Below are 7,623 nucleotides of genomic sequence, written 5' to 3' on the forward strand. Positions count from 1 at the left end.
ACCCAATTGTACTTGACTGAATCTTTTTCCATGCAAAGTGGGAGATATTGGTTTTTTGGACCGGGCGGGTCGCCCATGTGGACTAACCCGGCTCGTTGGAAGAGATAAAAATAAAGGAAGTTATATGGAGAAAAAACAACCGTATACTTATTCAGTTTTTTCTCAAGGTTGTGGGATAGTAACCTCTTCGCACATAACTCCTCCTCTTCCAACGTAACTCCTCTTTTAAATAGAAGTAGAGGCTTTCTCTTTGAGTTACGCTTTCTTCTTCGTTGACAGAGAATTGGATATATATAAAATATCTCCAACAAACACACAAGAACAGAGAAGACATTTAGTTTGTGATTTGTGATATCAACTTTGTTTCCTAGTGATTCAAAGTAGACTTTGGGCAAATTTCTTTGGTGGTAAGATCAACAACTTCCGCTGCAATTGAAAGGTACACAATTCGTTGTTCTTGCCCCGTTATTAATTTCTAATAGAGGCAATGCCAGTTCTCAAGTAGTGAGGATCAGTATAACCTGGAGAACCGAGAATCACACGATTCGTTGGTGGCAAAACCGAAGAAGAAAATCCCATCTTCGCTGATCCAAAATCACAAAGCTTGCAATTGAATTTATTATCTAGCAATATATTTAAAGATTTAATATCACCATGGACAATTTGTAGAGGACATTTGTCATGGAGATACTCAATGGCTTGTGGAAGTTGAAATGCAACTGCCATACGGTTTCTCCAAGGAATTATTTCTCTGTTTCCGTGGAGTTTGTCCTGTAAAGTCCCATTGGGAACATACTCAAATACCAGCATGTTCCCGAATTCTTCGTCATCACAGTGATCAAGAAGTTTGACTATGTTGTCATGTTGGATTTGAAGCAAGATGTCCAATTCCTTCTTGTAGATTCTGTTGAGACGCTCCCTGCTATAGTCCATGATTTTAACAGCTCTGAGAGTTAGAATTAGGAAACTTAGCTAAATAGACTCTGCTAAATCCTCCATAGGCAATTAAATTGGACTTTGAGAAATTCATGGTGAATTACTTCAACATTGTGCTATCCAATTCCTCATATTTATCGCCTTCCACATCAACACGGACGTCACCAACTCCAGCACGCCTTAGCTTGTATCTGAAGCACCTAAGGAAAGCCATAATGGACACGAGAACAAAACAGAGTCTCGACCCTTAATCAGAAGTCTCGACTTCGAGCTTCTCAGAACAATTTCTTAGTAGGGAGCGTTTTTTCTCTTTAAGGGGCCTATGCGATGTGATGAATCCGAATTATTTAGACCGACTACGAATACCGGATAGTTAAAATGGGCAAAACACAAGGCAGGGCTAGTTACAAGGGAAACTCTGCAGTGAATGTCCAAGTTGTTGTGCATATCCACTGCCATGCGTGTGGGGATACATATAAAAAAGGGGTGGATTGAAGTATATTAGGATCTGAAGCTACGCGGAAGGAGGTAAAAGAATAGGAGAACCCCACATAAGATTCAACAAAAAAGTGCATGCACCACCCACAGACAAATAGACTATTTCCTTTTCCCATACCCGTGTGGGTTCCAAACCTTCATATCCATTGTCCCTTTATATTACTCTCACTATTGGACTTCCATGCGAAGGAGAAAAAAATTGTACTCCTAGAATATAAGTACATAGTTTTGTCAGAAGTAATAAATGTATATACGTCATGAAAGCGGGGTTAGTAGAAGATACGAAGCTTCCTGTAGTCAACTGAGTCTTCCTCTTTGATAGTTCCCCGTGTGTTTTGGGCATTAGGTTGGTGGTATCTATATTGGTCTCCAGGTTTTGCTTTTGTTGGTGAAATATAAAACGTTTTTTTTCCTTTCTTAAATTTATTATTTCTTCAATCTTTTGTTTTCTAATTTTCATGATGGAAGCACCAAACAAATCAAAAGTGCCTCAGTGAATTCCTAACAAAACATATCTTGCACGATATGGGGATGTTGGATTAGGTGTTGTACAGGCGAGGGAGAAATCATAATCTTTATTTCTTCTCTTTTCCTTCATTTTTGGGTTTGGATAAAACTAACCAAGGGAGAAAAGAATGAATATAAACAGTATTCAGTGGTGTACTACTCTACTGATGAATGACGTGGGAAAGATCTTGGGAAATTAACGTTTAAATTCCAACAGAAACAAGAAAATAATTAGAGGGCATTTGTTTGTTCTTTTTTAAGATTAAAATGTTTGAATCTGAATATAATAAATATTAAGATTTTGAATTGATGTTATTTCAAACTGTGCTCAAAACAATAAACGTTGTTAGTAAAATAATATTCAAACAACAAAACAATATTTTAATAAAACCGAGAAATCAAAGTGACAAAAGCTCTCCGAATTCTCAATTTGTCATACACATGGGATATAAAAATTATCCAATAAGTTTGGCTATCATGCCTCATTCCTAATATGGTTCTGCCAATAGATATACTTTGAGATCACGAAATATTAAACGTCTACCCAAATGTTTATAAAATTGAATTTCATAAATCATAAATGGTACTCCCGGCATCGCAATTTATGTGGTATCATATGTGTGTAATCAATCTGTCAAGCATATCAGAGATTCCTTCTTGTATTGGATGAAGTAACTCATCAACACCCACGCATCCTTTCCCGATATCAGATTTGATGAGTTACTTTATCCAATACAAGAAGGAATAAACTCAATATCATCTTATGAGTCCAACAAGGTATTTGCGTTTCTAAAACAGTCAGAGCGAAGGAGAACACAGAATAAAACCAAATATATTAAATTCCTTAACCTTGTTAGTATCTTTGTTTTCAAACCAATAAATCAGAAACATGAATTAATCTTGAAAGATGTAAAATGCATAAAACTGAAAATATCTGAATCCATAAAATTTATTGTGTGTCCTTAAGGAATTTAATCCCCTCACTGTACCCGAGGTTATGGATTACTTCCTCCCAGGATGAAACGGATATACCTGTTGATGGCGTAGCGGTACCTCAAACCCCACCAACTTCATCGAACGCAAATTCAGCAACAAATCACAAGACTCTACTATAATTTTGTTTTGAAAACAAATGCAAAGAATTCAGATTTTATAAAAATCTAAGGCTAAGCCTCTGAATATATAGACAATGAAAGAGTGAGACTGAGAGGTGCAATCCAAAAGGTGTTTTTTGGGTGCACTCCAAAAGGTACCTTTTGTCATTTCCCATTCACACCTTAAAATCCAAACATTTGTGTCACGACCTAAGAATCTATTAATCGTAATGGTGCCTACACCTATCCCGGTAGCGAACCATAAACCATTTATAAAACCGTTATTCAATTATTAAGCGGAAAAGTAAAGAGAAAACATTAAATAAGTCATAAACGTTGTTTTATACTCATAAATTGTGCAAAGTAACAAAGTACACCTCCAAAACCTGGTGTCATAAGTACAAGAAGAGTCTCTAAAATGCGAATACAAGTTCGAAAGTAACTAAGTACAACTGTCTAGGAATAGTTAATAAAGACAGAATGAAAATAATGAGTCTGGTGTTGCAGATCAGCCAGGCAGTTCAACCGCAATATCTCCAATGAATGAACAACTACGAACTCAATATCCCCACGTGCTTCACTGGCGCACGGATCTAAATCTGGCACAAAAAGTGTAGCAAATATAGTATGTCTTTTTTTTTTTTCTTACAACCATAAATTCTTATAACATGTAATTCACTGTATACAAATGAGGTTAGAAAACATCAAGTGTTTCTTGTACCTTAAATACATAATGGAATACTCACTTAAGGTCTGGAGTTTATACATATAGAAGCTAAATCATGACAAACAAAAATGTGGCAAAATGGGTCACCACTATTCCTATTTCTCCAGTAAAAAAATCTGGGCATCAGCTCTATCTTGCATTGCACCGCATTTTGACATAGTAAACATGGGAATTAGGATTTTTGTAAAATATGAAAGTTGTGGGTAATTTTTTTTTATCTTTCCACTGCCTTTTGAATCACCTAATATCTATTGGGTTATATACCATTAACCATGTGTTTAGATATGGTATATTCTAACAATTGTCATGGTTAAAAGTCTAAGTGGGAGATTGTTGGGATATATACTACTAACCATGTGTTTGGATATAGTATTTATTATAAAACAATTATTTATTCATTTTTTAATAAAGAGTTAAATAGATCATGTACTAGTATGTGTTCCTTTACTTATATAGTAGATAATTTAGTGTATAGAGTTTAGCTTATACACGGAAGATTATATCATCGGTTCTTATAAGTATAAAGTTTATGTTCACAATCTAAGATGGAAATTGGACAAAGCCATCGGTATGATTGTAGCACAAGATTAAATATAATGCATCTTCATTATGGGAACGGTATAATTTCATCTCCTTGTGCTAGTACATTTTGTATGTATTGAACGGACCAAGCAGAGACAAGTGTTTTTATAATGAATATATAAAACAACATCTCTAGCTCATTGAATGTACTTATACTCTTAATCTTGATATTATTATTATGATCAATGTGATTTGTTCATCATTTTGATTTATTAAAAGGTACGACTCAATTGCGGGTCTATGTATTCCTGGTAAATTGGATAAGGGCAAAATACATTTGTGAAATAATAATTAGTTGATAGAATCCATGTCTCGACTTTGAGATTGATGATACCCTTTTATGGATGCTTATCAGTCTCATGTGAAAACCCTGCAGGTGGATTTTGTATCTGTCACATGATATAAGTTAAGTGGAAATATAAAGGATTCAATTAGTCAATGAATTAAATTGTAAGTAATTTAATTTAATTGATTGGTATATGTAATCTTAACATGAGGAGTTAAATAAGTTTTAATGTGTGATTTCGAAATTGATCTGAGGAGTGCAATTACGAATTTTTAGTGGAATAATTCGTAATTTATTATGGTATGCTTAATTCAGATATTTTGAATTAATTCCATAATAGGAAGCCTAGTTAATTAAATTTTGTGGTCCCTGCTGTGCCCGAATAATAAAGAATTAAATGGAATCCGATTTCTTGGTGGAAAAGAAAGACCTAGCAGGTTTGGGAAAAGGGTTTAAACCCTAAAACCTGTAGTTATAAAAAGGGTCTTATTCCATAAGGAGGCTAGGGGTTTTACAAGTTTCTACACTTTTTTCATAGAAATTCGCCTAAACGAATTTCGCAGATTCTGGTATTATTTGGGTTACACAGTAGAAGACCGTGGAGCTGGGGGATGAACGCGCGGATAGTTTTTCTCATGCTTGAAGGCTAGATTCGAGGTTGCATTCACGTTTCAAGAGATAAGTACCAATTTTATGTTTGATTAATATCTTGATTATGCGTTGTCTATATTACATGCAAGTTGATCTTGGCTATTTGCTTCCGTTGTTTATTCCTGTATTCCATCAATATCGACTTCTAGGTAAAAAGTTATGATCAAATTATTAACTACTGCCAACTCCAAAATGAGATTTAATTTCCTTACTTCAAGATTTCAAAATCTCTAACAAGAACTTGAATAATTCACTCAAAGTATGTGGAACACCAAGCTTACCGCAAGATTGAGAGTGAGCTTCTTCACAAACCCAAAACCTAAAATTCTCAAAACAAGGCTAACTCATCTTGATTCTTGATAGCAACATTCCAACATATATTCAGACGATGAAAATCAAAAAAGGTCTTGATGATAGTTGGAGAGTAGCACTTATGTGGATTGAGAGATCTCCAATAGAGGATTAGGAGAAAAGGAGTGACTTATGAAGGATGAAAGAAACTGGTCCTGCCTCTAAGAGTTTATCTTAGATGGTAGAAAGTTAGTATACATTTCATCAAATGAGTCAAACTAAATGGGCTTCAAGATCTAAGAAGATATGGCAAGCCTAATTTTCTTTTCAAACAAAATTAAATATTTAAATTCAAGAAAAGTGATAAAAATTATTTGATTTATAGAAAAGCAAGACCATTTGAATACCCATAATAAATTTAAAATTATTTAAGGATTTACAAGACATATGTGACACGTAGTCTCACAGAAGTCTATATTTTCTATCACGGACTATTGCACATGCAGAACCGAGCCAACCGTTTTATTGATATTTCGTTTAGCGGTCCATTTCTTTATCATTTTAGAATTAGACTATTTAATTCAAATTTAATAATTTATGCTTACTTAATGTCATTTCTATCTTTTATTCTCAAATTTTATCTTAATTTAAAATTATACAATAAAGGTTATGATAGTTTTTACATAAATGTGACCAAATTTGAGTCAAATTGATGTGGCAATTTAGCAATTCTCATATACAAATTAGTAGAATAATTGCAGCCCACGTTGTTGTAGCTGGATCTCTGTGGGTGAATAAATAATCACGAGGATCTAGTAATCTGATGACTTGAATGACATTGTCAGAATTGAGTTGTACAGAAAATGAGGGATTAATGATTTATATAATTCTGTAGAAAATGAGAGATTAATCACGAGGATATATTTATATAATAGAGAATGATTTCGATAATGAGACATTGTAGGTTGCCTAACATAATTCTGTACAATACTTGCACGTGCCATGCACATATAATATAGAGAAAGTATCTAACTGCTAACTGATCTAGTAGAATAAATTAATATCTCATAATTTAAAATAACCCCGATAACGAAATTGTAGGTTTGCTTAATAAAACTGTGTACAATACTTGCCAAGTTGTGACCAAGCTTCCCACACTGTTTATAATATTTTGGGGATCTGGCTCACCTCCAGTAGGTGTTCTCTTCAGTTCCTCCAGTGCCATTATAAAAGAGTTATACGTGTCCTCGTTATTACTAACAAGTTGGTATTAACTGTGGTTACTAACATTTCTCTCACTTCCCCGTTTCCTTTTTCCTTTCACTGCACAGCAGGGAACAACCTTGCTTCAAAAAATTCTCTAGAAAACAGAGCATAAGATGCAAAAATCTACTTGTGTAAATCAAATAACTAGAAAACTACAAGTTCATAAATATTTTAGAACTCTGAAACTTTTACCATGAACATGAAACTTTGCACATGTCATGCACATAATACTATATCTAAAGAAGCTTTTATTTAATTGAGAAGACACTAAAATATTAGCACCACACAAGATAGAGGGATTGACATGTGGATTTCTTATTAGACATAAATTCTACTATTTCTGGACCTGCTACATGAAATGTCCATGATGAGACTACCACTCATCCTTACTGAGAAAAACTTATACGAGTCCACGCTACAAAATATGTAGTTGCTAAATTAAAAGAAGATATGCAGTTGTATATTCTATTCTACTATATTAGAAGAGCCAGTTGATCAGGAGGATCGACATGGCTGCTTCACATCATTTAATTTCTCTTCTAGGGTAGTGTTGACATTTCAATTGTATCAGTATACTGACGTGTCCTGCAAAACGTAGAATTGAAAGCCACTGCATTAACCTCATTATTTTCTGTGCCCTTTCCAACAAACTCAAATTCTATGGAAGACGTCTAGAATATTCTTCGGCTCAATCTCGCTCTCCTACTTTCTTGCCGATGCATTTGCGGGTTTTTTGTAATCACGAATTAATTTTTGAGCTTGAGAATTTTTCTCTCTTTGGCTCT

The 7,623-nt window shown here is 34.2% G+C and overlaps 1 pseudogene; it reads right to left on the reverse strand.

Annotated features, from left to right (window-relative positions):
- Window positions 1-468: 468 nt before the first annotated feature.
- On the reverse strand, window positions 469-1,150 carry LOC132637757 (probable receptor-like protein kinase At4g10390; annotated as a pseudogene).
- Between the last annotated feature and the right edge of the window lie 6,473 nt (window positions 1,151-7,623).

The sequence above is a fragment of the Lycium barbarum genome, chromosome 4, assembly GCF_019175385.1.
Source record: "Lycium barbarum isolate Lr01 chromosome 4, ASM1917538v2, whole genome shotgun sequence".
NCBI classification, from domain to species: domain Eukaryota; kingdom Viridiplantae; phylum Streptophyta; class Magnoliopsida; order Solanales; family Solanaceae; genus Lycium; species Lycium barbarum.